The sequence below is a fragment of the Podarcis vaucheri genome (genome assembly GCF_965113315.1).
Source record: "Podarcis vaucheri genome assembly, chromosome: 4".
Taxonomy (NCBI): Eukaryota; Metazoa; Chordata; class Lepidosauria; order Squamata; family Lacertidae; genus Podarcis; species Podarcis vaucheri.
Genome location: NC_138762.1, coordinates 43768486 through 43782778, shown reverse-complemented (window position 1 = coordinate 43782778; position 14293 = coordinate 43768486). Strand labels below are relative to the sequence as shown.

Genomic DNA, 14293 nt, shown 5'->3' with positions numbered 1-14293 from the left:
GATGCGATTCGCCTTCATACAGAGCAGGCATAGGCAAACTCGGCCATCCAGTTGTTTTGGAACTACAACTCCCAACATCCCTAGCTAACAGGACCAGTGGCCAGGGATGATGTAGTCCCAAAACATCTGGAGGGCCGAGTTTGCCTATGCCTGATACAGAGGGCTACATTTCAGCCACAAGGTTTCTACAACATACAGGCACACCTGTTCCATGTTCCACCAAAGCAAGCAATAGGTGTTTCTCCCAGTTCAAAGGCACATCCCAGAAAGACAAAAGCACCCAATAAGGGCACAGAGCTGGGCTGATGAGCAGCAGTGCTTGGGGAGAGCCCTGAGTGACACAGAGAGAGAGAGACTCGGGGGACACATTTGCCCCCAGCTTTGAGGTTCCTCACCCTGGGTTTATACACATCTACCTAAAGGTAAAGGACTCGTGGACGGTTAAGTCTAGTCGAAGGCGACTATGGGGTATGGCGCTCATCTTCCTTTTCAGGCTGAGGGAGCCGGTGTTTGTCCACAGACAGCTTTCTGGGTCATGTGGCCAGCATGACTAAACTGCTTCTGGTGCACAGAGGACCGTGACAAGGACCAAAATGCACAGAAATGCCATTTACCTTCCCGCCGGAGAGGTATCTATTTATCTCCTTGTGCTGGTATGCTTTCGAACTGCTAGGTTGGCAGAAGCTGGGACAGAGCAACGGGAGTTCACTCTGTCAGGCAGATTTGAACTGCCGACCTTACATCTACCTACCTATAGAATGCTCTCTTTCTCGTCTTTTATCTTAATTGGGCTGGCCAGGCCTAGGCTAAGTCCTTTGAGCATCACCTCCTTAAACTTCTTGCTGCTTGCTGCATTTAGCTTAGTTATATCTGCCTTGTGCTTTGTTTTCTCTCTACTTTTTCATGTAATTTTTAGACTTGCACATCTGGCATTAGCTCAACCCTCATTTTCTTATCTGATCAGCTTTTGTGGATGCAAGTTACCACTTTAGCATTTTGTACTGTTTCTTTCTTAGGACAAAAAGGTGTGTAACTGGATCCTCTTTTTAACACTGTACTTTTCTTCCATTTACGATTGCTTCAGCCTTGATTAACTTCTCTGAATGTGTCAGCAAACAGAAGATGGAGTTAGCTGAGGAGTTAATTATTCCAGGATAACCGATCATGTAAACTCTTAGCAGACTTTACAATTAACTGTGAGTTTGAAAGGATAAGTGTGTGTGTGTGTGTGTGTTTAGAAACCCCTGTATATTACACCCATCCATGTCAATATGTAGATCATCCCAAGTTTTATAAACAGTTCTTCATTGATCATTAAAAAAATATATCAGAGAATCCTACAGCAGTGGCAAAACAGGAAATATAATGCAATTCCCATCTCACTTGTGTCTGTTCCTAAACTGTTCCCTGGAGGAACAGACGCTACAAAAAATGGAACTCACAATTCTCTCTAACTGTAGGTCTGGGATTTCATCGTAACGAAACCGAAGACAAAAAAAACGATATAATATGGAACAACACACACACACACACACACACACACACACACACACACATCTGACACCAGCACATTGCTACAAGTTTCAAAAGGAGAGAGGGCACTCTCCCTGGAGTCTTTCAAAAGCTCCCCAATTCCGTTAACCCTTCCATGCCAGACTGCTTTGTAGGGAATGGAGATATGGTGAGGCACAAAACATTCTGATAAAAAAGCACTCTCGTGACAATAGAACTTTGCTTTTCCTAATACAGCATGCAAGGTTTATGCATCCTGGCAACACATTAAGAAGTTCCCCTGGAGCCTATATTGCCGCTGGCTTTAATCAGTATGCTAATAAAGACTAGATAGCTGTGCTCTGCAATGACATGACATATAGAGGAAAGGAGCCCTCATCTCCTCTCTCTAGGGAGCTTGCTTTAATAGGGAGGCTTAGGCTCATACTGCTGAGTAGATACTTTCCACCTTATTAATTTTAGGAGAATAACCTCAGCCACCAAGAGGGGGCAACGTGACCCAGTGCACCTTCCTGGCTGGTGCCAAGAAGAAAAACGTTATTTCATGTCTCTGCCAGTGCTTGGGAGTCCTTGGGATGAAAAAGCAACAAGGGAAAGGAACCAATTCACAGAAATTCTACTCCTCCCACTGCTGCCCCCCCTCCCTTGCTAACAGTTTATTTTTAATTGGTACCGGATTATTTTCTGGCACTGTTGCTAAGGAAACCTCAGTTGCTATAGTAACTGTATATGTTAAATGGGAAGCCTATATCTGCTAATAAAGTACCACACACACACTCCAGCGGAGCAACGGTGTGTGTTCACACACATGTGCACATGCTAAGCATGTTATCTGCCCCTCTGGGGTTTTTTTGGGGGGTGGGGGGCATTTTGCTGTGGCATTCAAGATTTTTGAAGTCCTCTTCCATTTTACTTCCTCTGAGTTGTAATGAGATGGAAACATGTGGCAGTCTCTGTTCTGCGTTCACATGCTGGGTGTTTGCTTCTCCAGACTGTTATGATAGCCATGTTCAAATATATAAAAGGATGTCACATAGAGGAGGGAGAAAGGTTGTTTTCTGCTGCTCCAGAGAAGCGGACACGGAGCAATGGAGCCAAACTACAAGAAAGAAGATTCCACCTAAACATTAGGAAGAACTTCCTGACAGTAAGAGCTGTTCGATGGTGGAATTTGCTGCCAAGGAGTGTGGTGGAGTCTCCTACTTTGGAGGTCTTTAAGCAGAGGCTTGACAACCATATGTCAGGAGTGCTCTGATGGTGTTTCCTGCTTGGCAGGGGGTTGGACTCGATGGCCCTTGTGGTCTCTTCCAACTCTATGATTCTATGATTCTATGATTCTATGACTGGAATGGTTGAGCTAACGAGCTGTCCTGTGCTGGCAAAAGACAGGACTTTGCAAGGTTTATTCCTTCATACCGAGTTGGGGTGGCCCCTTGATGTACAAAGCATTTGCTTTGCGCCACCATGTGGCCTAACAACATAAGCCTCCCACCCCAACTTCTTTCAATTATAGCTTCCCCTGTATAGTGGTACCTCTGGTTAAGAACTTAATTCGTTCCGGAGGTCCGTTCTTAACCTGAAACCCTTCTTAACCTGAGGTACCACTTTAGTTAATGGGCCTCCCGCTGCTGCCATGCCACCAGTGCGCGATTTCTGTTCTCATCCTGAGGTAAAGTTCTTAACCTGAAGCACTATTTCTGGGTTAGCAGAGTCTGTAACCTGCAGCGTATGTAACCCGAGGTACCACTGTATTGGGAACAGCTAAAAACATATCTTGCAAATGGTGGGCAGGGCATGCTCCGTGGGGTAGTGAGATCAGACATGTCTCACTGCTTCCAATTTCAGGGCCCCCCAGGGTCCTTGTCAGACAGAGGACAACCAAAATCCTGGAGTCATGACTTACATATAACTGAAGAACCTCTCTTGGACTTCTTGGATGGAAAGCAAAAGGAACGAGGAACGAGGATGAGGAACACTTGCTAACACAACTGACAGATGGATAGCTGGAAGTCATTTCTATTGATCTCTCTTTCTCTTAGTATTTTGTTGTTATTCTTATCTTTCTGTCTTTCGGCATTCTATTATTATTTCATAGAATCGTAGAGTTGGAAAGGACCCTGAGGATTCTCTTGTCCAATCCCTTGCAATGCAGGAATATGCAGCTGTCCCATACGGTGATTGAACCTGCAACCTTGGTGTTATCAGCACCATGCTCAAACCAAGTGAGCTATCAAGGCACAGAATGATTTCTCTTAATATTCCTACTCGTTATATTTGCATGCAGATGAAGATGATCGATAGTTTGTAGGACCTTGTGTGAGAGACAGGGAAGGGGAGAACTGGGAGGGTACATCATTTTCTGTATGGGACAAAAAATGGGATATACTTGTGACAGAGAATCTTATATTTTTCTATCTTTCTTCTTTTCTTTTTGTTATCTTGGTGTGAGTTGGTGTGTCTTTTATTGTACTGTGAATTTTTTTTAATGAAACTTTATTTAAAACAAACAAAAAACAACAAACAAACAAAAAACAAACAAATAAACATCCTGGAGCCAGCACTGATTTCCAACCCATGTTAAACTCAGCGCTGAGCTGGCTGCACGTTTAGCTCTGCTTTCTGAGCCTCTGCACTTTTAACACAATACCAGTTCTTCCAAGGTTTGAAAGGAGAAACCATGCATACCTATCATAATACTGTGCCAGAAACACATCAGCGTTATGGAAAAGGGCATATTCCATGGGGCAAGTACACTTTGCCACTTAAGTGCTTGCAATTATTACTCACTCCAGACATGCATCAAGGTATGATGCTGAGTTATAAACTGACATGTATGGGTGGCAAATTTGGGCTTTTATTTCTGCCTGCATCATTGTAGTCAGCGATGGAATCGTGACTGAACACCAGCTCTTGTCTAAGAAACAAGCCATGCACCAAGAAATAAAGAACAGGGAGACAATGTGAAGAGCCACTAGCTGCACATTGCTTTGGGCAGATGTATCTGAAAGGCACAGAGACACCAAGCACATCAAAAGCCATAGCTGCTTCTGTGTTTCAGGTGGCTCAGCTTGTAGCAGCTTCTCCTACACAGCAAACCAATTTCACGTGTGGAGTAACACAGTTAACCAGTGGCTGCTGCTGAGATGCCAGGAGACCAAAGCCTTTCCGCAACACCTGCTCAATAAGCTCTGGGGAAATAAAGCAAGGACCTGAGAGGAAATCATACTTATGTCCGTTCATTCCTAATCCAATTGCTACACCATCACTTGGTAACCTGGAGGAGTTGAGCAAAGGAGTAGTTAAGCAAAATAGTAAAGGGCATTAGGCACAGCTTATGTGGACATTAGGTTATTCCCAATGCCACCTGCTACTGCACCATTTTAACTATTTCTGGTCAAAGCAGCAAGATTGCTTAAACTTGGCAAGGTGTAACAAGTCAAAACATGTTAAATATGGGATTTAAGATTAGCTGTGAGCAGTTATGGTTCCCTTGGCCCCAGGGCAGAATGCAATTGCTATCTCTCTACACACAAAAGAGGCCGTCTGGGGACCAAGAAGTGAAGAATGACCTTATCGGAAGCTACTGAGGGAATTTGGCAAGGAGAAATGTAATTATCTACTGGAATTTGTCCGCAGGGATTCAGACTCCCTCCTCACACATCCTTGCTCTTGCAACACAGGAGAGGAACTCCGACTTACAAGTGGCCAACACACACAGTTTAGATTTCTTTGGAATCATCTGCAGTTGGCAAGCAGCTCTGTTATGCCTGTACAGTGGTACCTCTGGTTACGTACTTAATTCGTTCCGGAGGTCCGTTCTTAACCTGAAGCACCATTTTAGCTAATGGAGCCTCCTGCTGCCGCCAGAGCACGATTGCCGTTCTCATCCTGAAGCAAAGTTCTTAACCCGAGGTAATATTTCTGGGTTAGCGGAGTCTGTAACCTGAAGCATATGTAACCTGAAGCGTATGTAACCCGAGGTACCACTGTACTAGTAGTTTGGGGGCTATATCAGAGTCACCAGAACAGGCTATAACAGTATTCAGTGTGGGGTTGTTGTTTTTTAAATAGCTCTTTCACTTAGGTGTTCCTTTTTAAAAAAAAAAATGTGCAGGAGACCAGGGCCCTGTGGGACTTGATGTCCTTCTGCGGGGCCTGCAAGACGGAGCTGTTCCGCCTGGCCTTCGGTCTGGGCCCAGTTTGACCCCCCCTCTATGGGACCCTGTACCTCTTTGGCCCTTTTATTGGCTCATGTGGGACCAACACAGATAGCTGGCCCTGATGAATACTTGAGGTTCCTGACCCCTATGGTTGTAATTCGTGGGCAGTCATTTAATTTTATCCTGATTCTAATTTTTAAGCTGTATTTTAATCAATTGTTTGATTGTGTTTAGCTGGGGAGGGTGGGGTATAAATAAAAATTTACTTACTTATGAGTTCATGGTCACAAAACAGTGAAAGTTCTGCAGTCACCATTCCTGTTTTTAAACAGGCGGAAAATTTCATTATTTTTCCAGAAGGCACCTAAGCAAGCCCACTGCTAGCTAAGATCTGAACCCAAGAACAAAGCAATACTCCCACTTCCACTGTATTTTTATAACTACAGACACATTGTTCAACTTTGCTTCGCCGGTGTATAGTTTTGGGTGGCATGCCATCTGTCTCCTTTATAGTCCCTATTCTATCTGAGAGAATCACAGAATCTTAGAGTTGGAAGGCTCCCAGGGGTCATCCAGTCCAACCCTTTGCAATGCACGAATCTCAACTAAAGCATCTATGAAAGATGGCCATCCAACCTCTGCTTAGAAACCTCCAAGGTCCACAACCCCCTCGAGGGAGTCCGTTCCACTGTCAAAGGGGAACCAGAGTAAGAGCACTCTATTTTTATTAATTTACAAACTTAAAACTGCATGTTTGTATACTCAGTAGGAAAGGGCCACACCTCTTTCTCCTGGATCACTCCCGCATGGGCTGCAAGGAGCAAATAGGAAGGCTATGCAGTCTTTGGTGCAAATTGTATTTTCCTCAGTCAGCCATGTAAACAGGCAAGACACTATGAACTGCAAGGGGCTAAGCCAGGCTTCCTCCAACTCAGCCCTCCAGATGTTTTGAGACTGCAATTCCCATCATCCCTGACCACTGGTCCTGCTAGCTAGGGATCATGGGAGTTGTAGGCCAAAAGCATCTGGAGGGCAGAGTTAGAGGAAGCCTGGGCTAAGCAATGTCTCCATCTGTGACTGGATGCATCACCCCTTGGGCAACCAATTCCTAAGATAAGTATGTTGGTGTAGATGCACCCTCAGCTTCCTGCCCTAGAGTGACCTGGCTCTCATAAAATACTTGGATCTGTAGGGCAGAAGTGCCAGACACGAAGCATATTATCTTTTAGGCTTAAAACAACAACAACATCCCTCCCATGTTATATTGCAAGATTAAAGAAAGAGAAAATCAGATCAAATACCGCAAGCTCTCTGCTAGGGATAAACTACAGAGGCAGGACACAGGCTCGCCTCCCATAATTCAACTATTAGGATGATTAATCTTGCCAAAGACACCCTTGGCAAAACATTCTATTTAAAAAAGAAATGGGAGGGAAGCAGAAGGAACTGGTCAAGAACTGAAGGGGAGCTGGGGTGGGAGAGGGGGAAACAGAATGACGATTCGCAGAGCAGCGCCAAAACCAGCAAAGAGTCCCATGGGTTACCACATCTGAGCTCGAAGGGGAGGCAGTCAAAGGCTGCTTTGTCCCACTTTGAAGGCACGCTTCCCCAGAGGCTAGCAATCTTCAAAGACAGCCTTCTCCTGGAGAGAACTTATGAAATATTACAAAGTTTCCCAGAGCTTGCCCTAGTTTTCGGAGCCTCTGACAGAATTTGGCCTTTTTGATGTAAGAGAAGGGAGGGCAACAGGCAAAAATGAAAAAGATACAGAGGGGTTCTTGCGAATCACAGGACAACCTTGCACATACGTGCTCACGGACACCCCCACCCCACCCCCCATGGCTAGTCCAATTAATCGGATGTGAAGTTACAAGACTTGGGCTACAGTCCTAGCACCACTTACCGCAATGAACAGGCTAGGTAGACATACTGTAAGCACTGCACTGTAAGGCCACAGATTTCCACTACAGGTTTCATACTGAAAAGGCATTTGAAAATATGCAGTAAAACACAGCTGAGGTTTCCAGGAGTATTTATAGCTTGTTTGCAGACATGAGAATGCCCTTCAAACACTAAAATGAACCTAAGAGTATAAGAACCCTGCGGGATCATTGTAGCTTTCTGTTTTCACAATGGCCTAAGGGAAGCCCTCGTGCAATAGCCAGAGCTGGCCCCAAACAATCTAGCTAACTGAAGCAAATGCGATTCCACACTCAGCTCAAGGTGTATAGTACCCAAGGGTAGTCAATTTATTTTGGCACCTGAGGCAGAAAAGTCCCACAAGCGTTCCTCCATCACGACGGCAGTAAAAATACAGCAACCATAATCACCATGAATTAAAATAACTAACCGATACTGCAGATCTGCTATCTGAGGCAGCTGTCTAACACTAGGGCCGGCCCTAGCAATGGCACTGTCCTGCTCATGTTCCCCAACAGCTGTCATTCAAAGGTATGTAATATTATTTGTGGTGAACTACATTTCCCACTTCAATGCCCATTCACCAGTTTGGAGAGATCTTTTTGGAGGTCGCTGGAATCCCTGTTTGTTTTTACCAATCTGGCCAATTAGGCATCATTCAGCAAACCCAGTCACCACATTGCTTACACCCAACTCTTTATGAAAGAGTAAAAAAAAGACTAGTCCCAACACAGCGACTTGACTGCTCCCATGTTCTGCTGTAATGCACAAAGACAGGCCTTGCAATGCCTAAACCCTTGGTAACTTCTAGGCTAGATTACGGCAACGCGTTATATGTAGGGCTGCCTCTGAAGATGGTTTGGAAACTTCAGCTGGTGCAGAATTAAGCGTCCAGGTTGCTCACCGGGGTAAGACTGTTTGCACATATTACACTGATCCTGGCTGGACTGCACTGGCTTGCTAATTAGCTTCTGGGCCCAATTCAAAGTGCTGGTTTGGACCCATGAAGCTTGAAATGGCTCAGGACCACAATACCTCACAGACCGCCTCTCCCCATACAAACTGACAGGACTCTGCAATCATCCTCTTCTTCATGTGCCTTGTCCAAGAGAGTTTTGAGGGTGGCAACATGAGAACAGGCCTTTTCTGCAGTGGCTCCCCATTTGTGGAAGGTCCATCCAGTGCCTTCGTTATATTTCTTTTAGGTGCCAGGTAAAATTACTCCCCTTTAACCAGACTTTTGGCTGATTACCGTAATTTTCGCTCCAAAACAAGCACTTTTTTGCTCCTAGAAAGTAAGGGAAAATGCCTCTGCGTGTTACGGAGCGAATGCACTTGACCGGAGCCATGGCTGCCATCAGTCAAGCAAAGCGGGAGCCGCTTGCAGGGCTTTGCACGGCTCTAGCTTTGATTGCTTTACAGTCAGGAGGAGGGGGATGAGCCAAGGAGGAGGGAGGGAAGGAGAGCCATGGCAGCAAAGCGGGCAGCAGCCGCTTACACGCGAGGAGGGACAGGCGGGAGCCATAGCGAGCCGGAAAAAGCGCCGCGTAGCCAGCAACAGCTGCTGCAGCCTCAGCCAGCAAAGGTCCGTGCGCTCTCTAAACGGAGCAATGAGGCTGCAGAGGGACGGCAGGGCACAGGAGGGCTCTGAGCCACGAGCGCAGTGAAAACCAGTAAAAAAGTTTTTAAAAAGGCTGCTGGGGACAGGAGGGCACGGGATGAGGGAGAGGGGGAAATTACGATTCTCCCAGCGTCTCAGCTGATCCGCTGAGCAGGACTTGGGTTGCAGGGGATTCGCCATTAGCTGTGTAAAGCAGCAAAGAGGGAGAGAAGGAGCAAAGCGGGAGAGGAAAGGAGCTGCTTACACTGCTGTAAGTGGCTGCTGTCCGGTTGGCTCCTTTAAAGCAACAGTGCTCTTTCCCTCCCCCCTCCCTGCTCAGCTCACCAAAAAGCTCCTTTTCCACACACCCCACGCGAGCTCCTTCTCCCCTTAAACCCCTCTTCTGCATCATTAGCAGCATCCTTCTCCACACACCCCATGTGTGTTCCTTCTCTCCATAGACCCCTCTTCTGCATTATTAGCAGCATCCTTTTCCACACACCCCACGTGTGTTCCTTCTCTCCATAGACCCCTCTTCTGCATTATTAGCAGCATCCTTTTCCACACAGCCCACATGTGTTCCTTCTCTCCATAGACCCCTCTTCTGCATTATTAGCAGCATCCTTTTCCACACAGCCCACGTGTGTTCCTTCTCTCCATAGACCCCTCGCCTGCATTATTAGCCGCATCCTTCTCTACACACCTCATGCATGTTCCTTCTCCCCTTAAACCCCTCTTCTGCATTATTAGCAGCATCCTTCTCCACATACCCCATGCATGTTCCTTCTTCCCTTAAACCCCTCTTCTGCATTATTAACAGCATCCTTCTCCACACACCCCATGCGTGTTCCTTCTCCCCTTAAACCCCTCTTCTGCATTATTAGCAGCATCCTTCTCCACACACCCCACGTGTGTTCCTTCTCCCCTTAAACCCCTCTTCTGCATTATTAGCAGCATCCTTCTCCACACACCCCATGCGTGTTCCTTGTCCCTTGAATGCTTTTCCTTCCCTCCCCACTTAAAATGTGGTTACAAAGCACTTATCCACATGGATCCTCAGGATTTTTGCACTGGGTCACCCCAAGTTCACCATCAGATCACATGGCATATCCATGGCTACAGCCTGCACCAAAAAACACACACGCACCCACTGTTTCATGGGGCTGCAAAGGCGCAAAAACGTGGTTACAAAGCATGGATCCACATGGATCCTCAGGATTTTTGCATTGGGCTACCCCAAACTCACCGTCAGATCACGTCTGTGGCCACAGCATGAACCACAAAAATCATACATCCACTGTTTCGTTTAGAATATTTTTTTCTTGTTTTCCTCCTCTAAAAACTACGTGCGTGTTATGGTCAGGTGCGTGTTACAGAGCGAAAAATACGGTAATATTCTACAGCCTTTTAAATGTGTTTGGGGAAAGGGTGTTGTTTTGCTTTTGTTTTAACTACAGTGGTACCTCGGGTTAAGAACTTAATTCGTTCTGGAGGTCTGTTCTTAACCTGAAACTGTTCTTAACCTGAGACACCACTTTAGTTAATGGGGCCTGCTGCTGCTGCTGCGCTGCAGCCGTGCGATTTCTGTTCTCATCCTGAAGCAAAGTTCTTAACCCAAGGTACTATTTCTGGGTTAGCAGTGTCTGTAACCTGAAGTGTCTGTAACCCTGTACCACTGTATCTTTTTTGTGCTTTTATCCTGTATTTTTATCTTGTGAGCTGCCCTTAGATCTTCGGATGAAGGGTGGTAGATAAATAACAATAATACTTTGGAAATATATTGGAATTCCCACAAAATCTGTGCAAACAGAAAGAGAGAGAGATATTGAGAGAGAGAGAGAGAGAGTACTAAGTCTTTAAGCCTGTCCTTCCTCAAAATAATATTATTATTACAGCTTTACTTCCTGTGGTTTTATCCCCACAGGGAAAGGAAAGGTTAGGAAAATTATGCAGTGGGACTTGACAGTGTTGGAGACTTTGTACTAAGCAATGCAAGTGTGCACCTCCACAATATAATCCATTTTGTGATTACCTGCTTATGAAATGGCATGAAGTCATTATGGTTTATCTTTTTTACAGAAGGAAGTTGGCACATTTAGTTGCACTAAGGAAGGTGGTACTTGAGAATAATTAAAGAAAAACAAGCAGAAGTCACTCTGAGGGCAATCCCTTCTATGAAAGGACTATGGAAAAGAACAAGGAGAGGGGGAGTTAATTCACAACAAAGGTTAATTTACTCTCTTGGAGAATCAAGGACAAATAAAAAATAATATAATTACAAGGAAGGGCAGAGTCACAAATAATGTGGCCATGTCCCTAAGGTACATGGCTCCTGCATGTGCTATTCTCTTGCAGAGCAGAATAAAATTCCTACTCAAACTGGATTAACAATACTGGAAATTGCATTAGGCAACATGGGCGGCAGGATGGTGCAATGAGAGTATGAGCAAGGGAAACAACATTAGGCTCTGCGACTATTATTACTGCCGTTATTAACTTGTCACTTTGCCGTAGTATTGCCTGAAAGCAGGCCAACATGATTGAATTACTGGAGAGGAGAGTGGAGAACTGTTTCTTGGTAAATATGACAACATTAACTCTTTCCTGAGATTCTCACAACTACTCCCTGCTTTCCCCCATCCCTATACCCCTTCCCCAACAGGCTGGAGAAAACCACTAGGGCAGATTCTTTGCTGAAAGAATCTTAACAAGAGAAGGACTTATATTCCAACCTTCTTTTTTTTTAGCATACAGTACTGCCACAGTAGGTTCAGCTAGGCAAAATACTGCCCCGCCCTTGAATCCAATTTATTTATTTTATAATTTATTTAATGCATTTGTATCCCACTTTTTTAGGCCTTCTCATTTTTGTGCTCCTGAAGTAATAGCTCTCAAAAGTCCTGTGACAGCATGGAATGCACATCCCTCACTCTGGGAAGCTGACAGTGTGATTTCTTAAGCCAGTTCAAACAAAACGAATAGTCTTGAGTGTACCATGGAACAGCTTTCAAAAGCTGCAGTTAAAACTCCCACTTCAACTGATTGCTAAATTTTCTGCACATCTGTAGCGACAACCTGCTTGGATTACTGTAATGCACTCCATGTGAGGCTGCCCCTGAAGATAGTGGTGGTGGCTGGTGCAGGTTGCTGTTGCCGGATTGGTAGGTGGGGCAGCCTATAGGACAATGTGACACAGGCCCTGAAAGCCCTGCACTGGATGCCACTGAGCTACTGGGCCCAATTCAAGATGCGGGTACAGTGGTACCTTGGGTTACATACGCTTCAGGTTACAGACTCCGCTAACCCAGAAATAGTACCTCGGGATAACAACTTTGCTTCAGGATGAGAACAGAAATTGTGGCGGCGGCAGCGTGGCAGCAGTGGGAGGCCCCATTAGCTAAAGTGGTGCTTCAGGTTAAGAACAGACCTCTGGAACGAATTAAGTACGTAACCAGAGGTACCACTGTACTAGCATATAAAGCCCTAAATGGTTTGGGACCCAAGTACCTAAAGGTGTGCCTGTCCCAACAACAGCCACTTTGGGCCCTATGATTGCCCGGTGGGGTTTTGGGGGTAGAACTGAAGAAGAATGTCCCATTTCCCTCTGTTTCTCTGTTCTGTTAATCACAATAACATATATATTATTTTCGTGATTAACTGAATCCTAAAATGGATTCAGAGCAAGATGACATGAAGTGGTGCTTAATACTTTCATAAGTCTCTCTCTCCTCTCTCTCCACCCACCCACCCCTAATTAGTGTAAGATAAATTATGGTGGCAGGATGGAGAAGAAAGTTCAGGAAGCCAGGTACTACTAGTGAACATCCTTTGTGAGATGAGGAAGGAAACGGTCACTGATTAGAACATAAGAAAAGTTCTCACAGTGGTCAATCAGATGCCTGTGGGAAGCCAACAAGAGCACTCTTCTGTGGTTTCCAGTTATTACTCATAGCCATCTCCTCCAAGATCTTGTCTAATCCTCTTTTAAAACCACCCAGGTTGGTATCCATCACTGCCTCCTTTAGGAGTTCCATCGTTTAACTAGGTGCTGCCAGTGATTTTTGGCCAAAGCAACTTACATCAAAATAAATTCACAAGAAAGAAGCATGAGCAAGAAAACCCATCCGAACTATTAAAATATATAGACGCTGCCAATGTTTTAAAATACCCATTTCCTTAGTTAGGTCATTTAATTATCACATAGTTATTTGAGACCCTTTCATATAACATCCGAGGCCAGACATACATGGTAAAATAATGGGAGAGTGGGAAGAATCCAACAGGTTAGGAGGGCCAACCAAGCCACTTAGAGTCAGTTTAGGGGATGTTGTTATTGGCTACACTAAGAACAGTTAGTAATGGTCCTTAAACAGATAAGCAGTGCTTTATAAACACTGATGCATCAGAATCTGTCCATGTGGTTAGTGTTGGAGGAACAGCCTGCTGCAAGTACTAGCTAGGAAGCCACAGGTCACACAATACAATGAGATACTCTAGGCTTCAGTTCAAACCTTGACAGAAATTCATGTTTTGAAATCATCAAGGAGATTTAGGGTCAACTCTTGATTTTGAAAAGCAAAAGCTGATCTGAAATAAACAGGTGCCACACACACACACACCACACACACACACACACACACACACACACACACATATATGAAGAAGGCAGCTATAAAATTTGGATGGGAAGAAGAAAAAGAACATCTATAACTTTTTCATATATATACGTCTGTGTCTGTGAAAAATAGAAGCCTTCACAGCATGTCAAAATTTGAAGCACACATAAATAAAAAGGCTATGAGGGAAGAATTCCAGTGCAAGATGCATCTGCCGTCAGAAAATGTGTACGCCTCAATGATCGCTGGTGAATTAGAATATGGAGATGTGAAAAATGGAAAACAGAACTTGCATCAAGCAGCAGATTCAAAGGGCAAAATCACACACTGAGCTGTTTCATCAATGGCTCATCAAAAAGCCTTCAAAATAAATGGCGCTGGCACAAATAGGAAAACATTTAATTAAACTCTATTCGAATAAGTCATCCTATAAAGAAATATGCTTATTTACTCTGCAGGTTATTCATTAAGAGCTAACATTTGTA

At 44.8% G+C, this 14293-nt stretch overlaps 1 protein-coding gene across 2 annotated transcripts in view; it reads right to left on the bottom strand.

Annotated features, from left to right (window-relative positions):
* The window catches only part of IGSF3 (immunoglobulin superfamily member 3), a 122035-nt gene that overhangs the window by 11620 nt on the left and 96122 nt on the right, over window positions 1-14293 (bottom strand). The gene's annotated exons all lie outside the window — the stretch shown is intronic.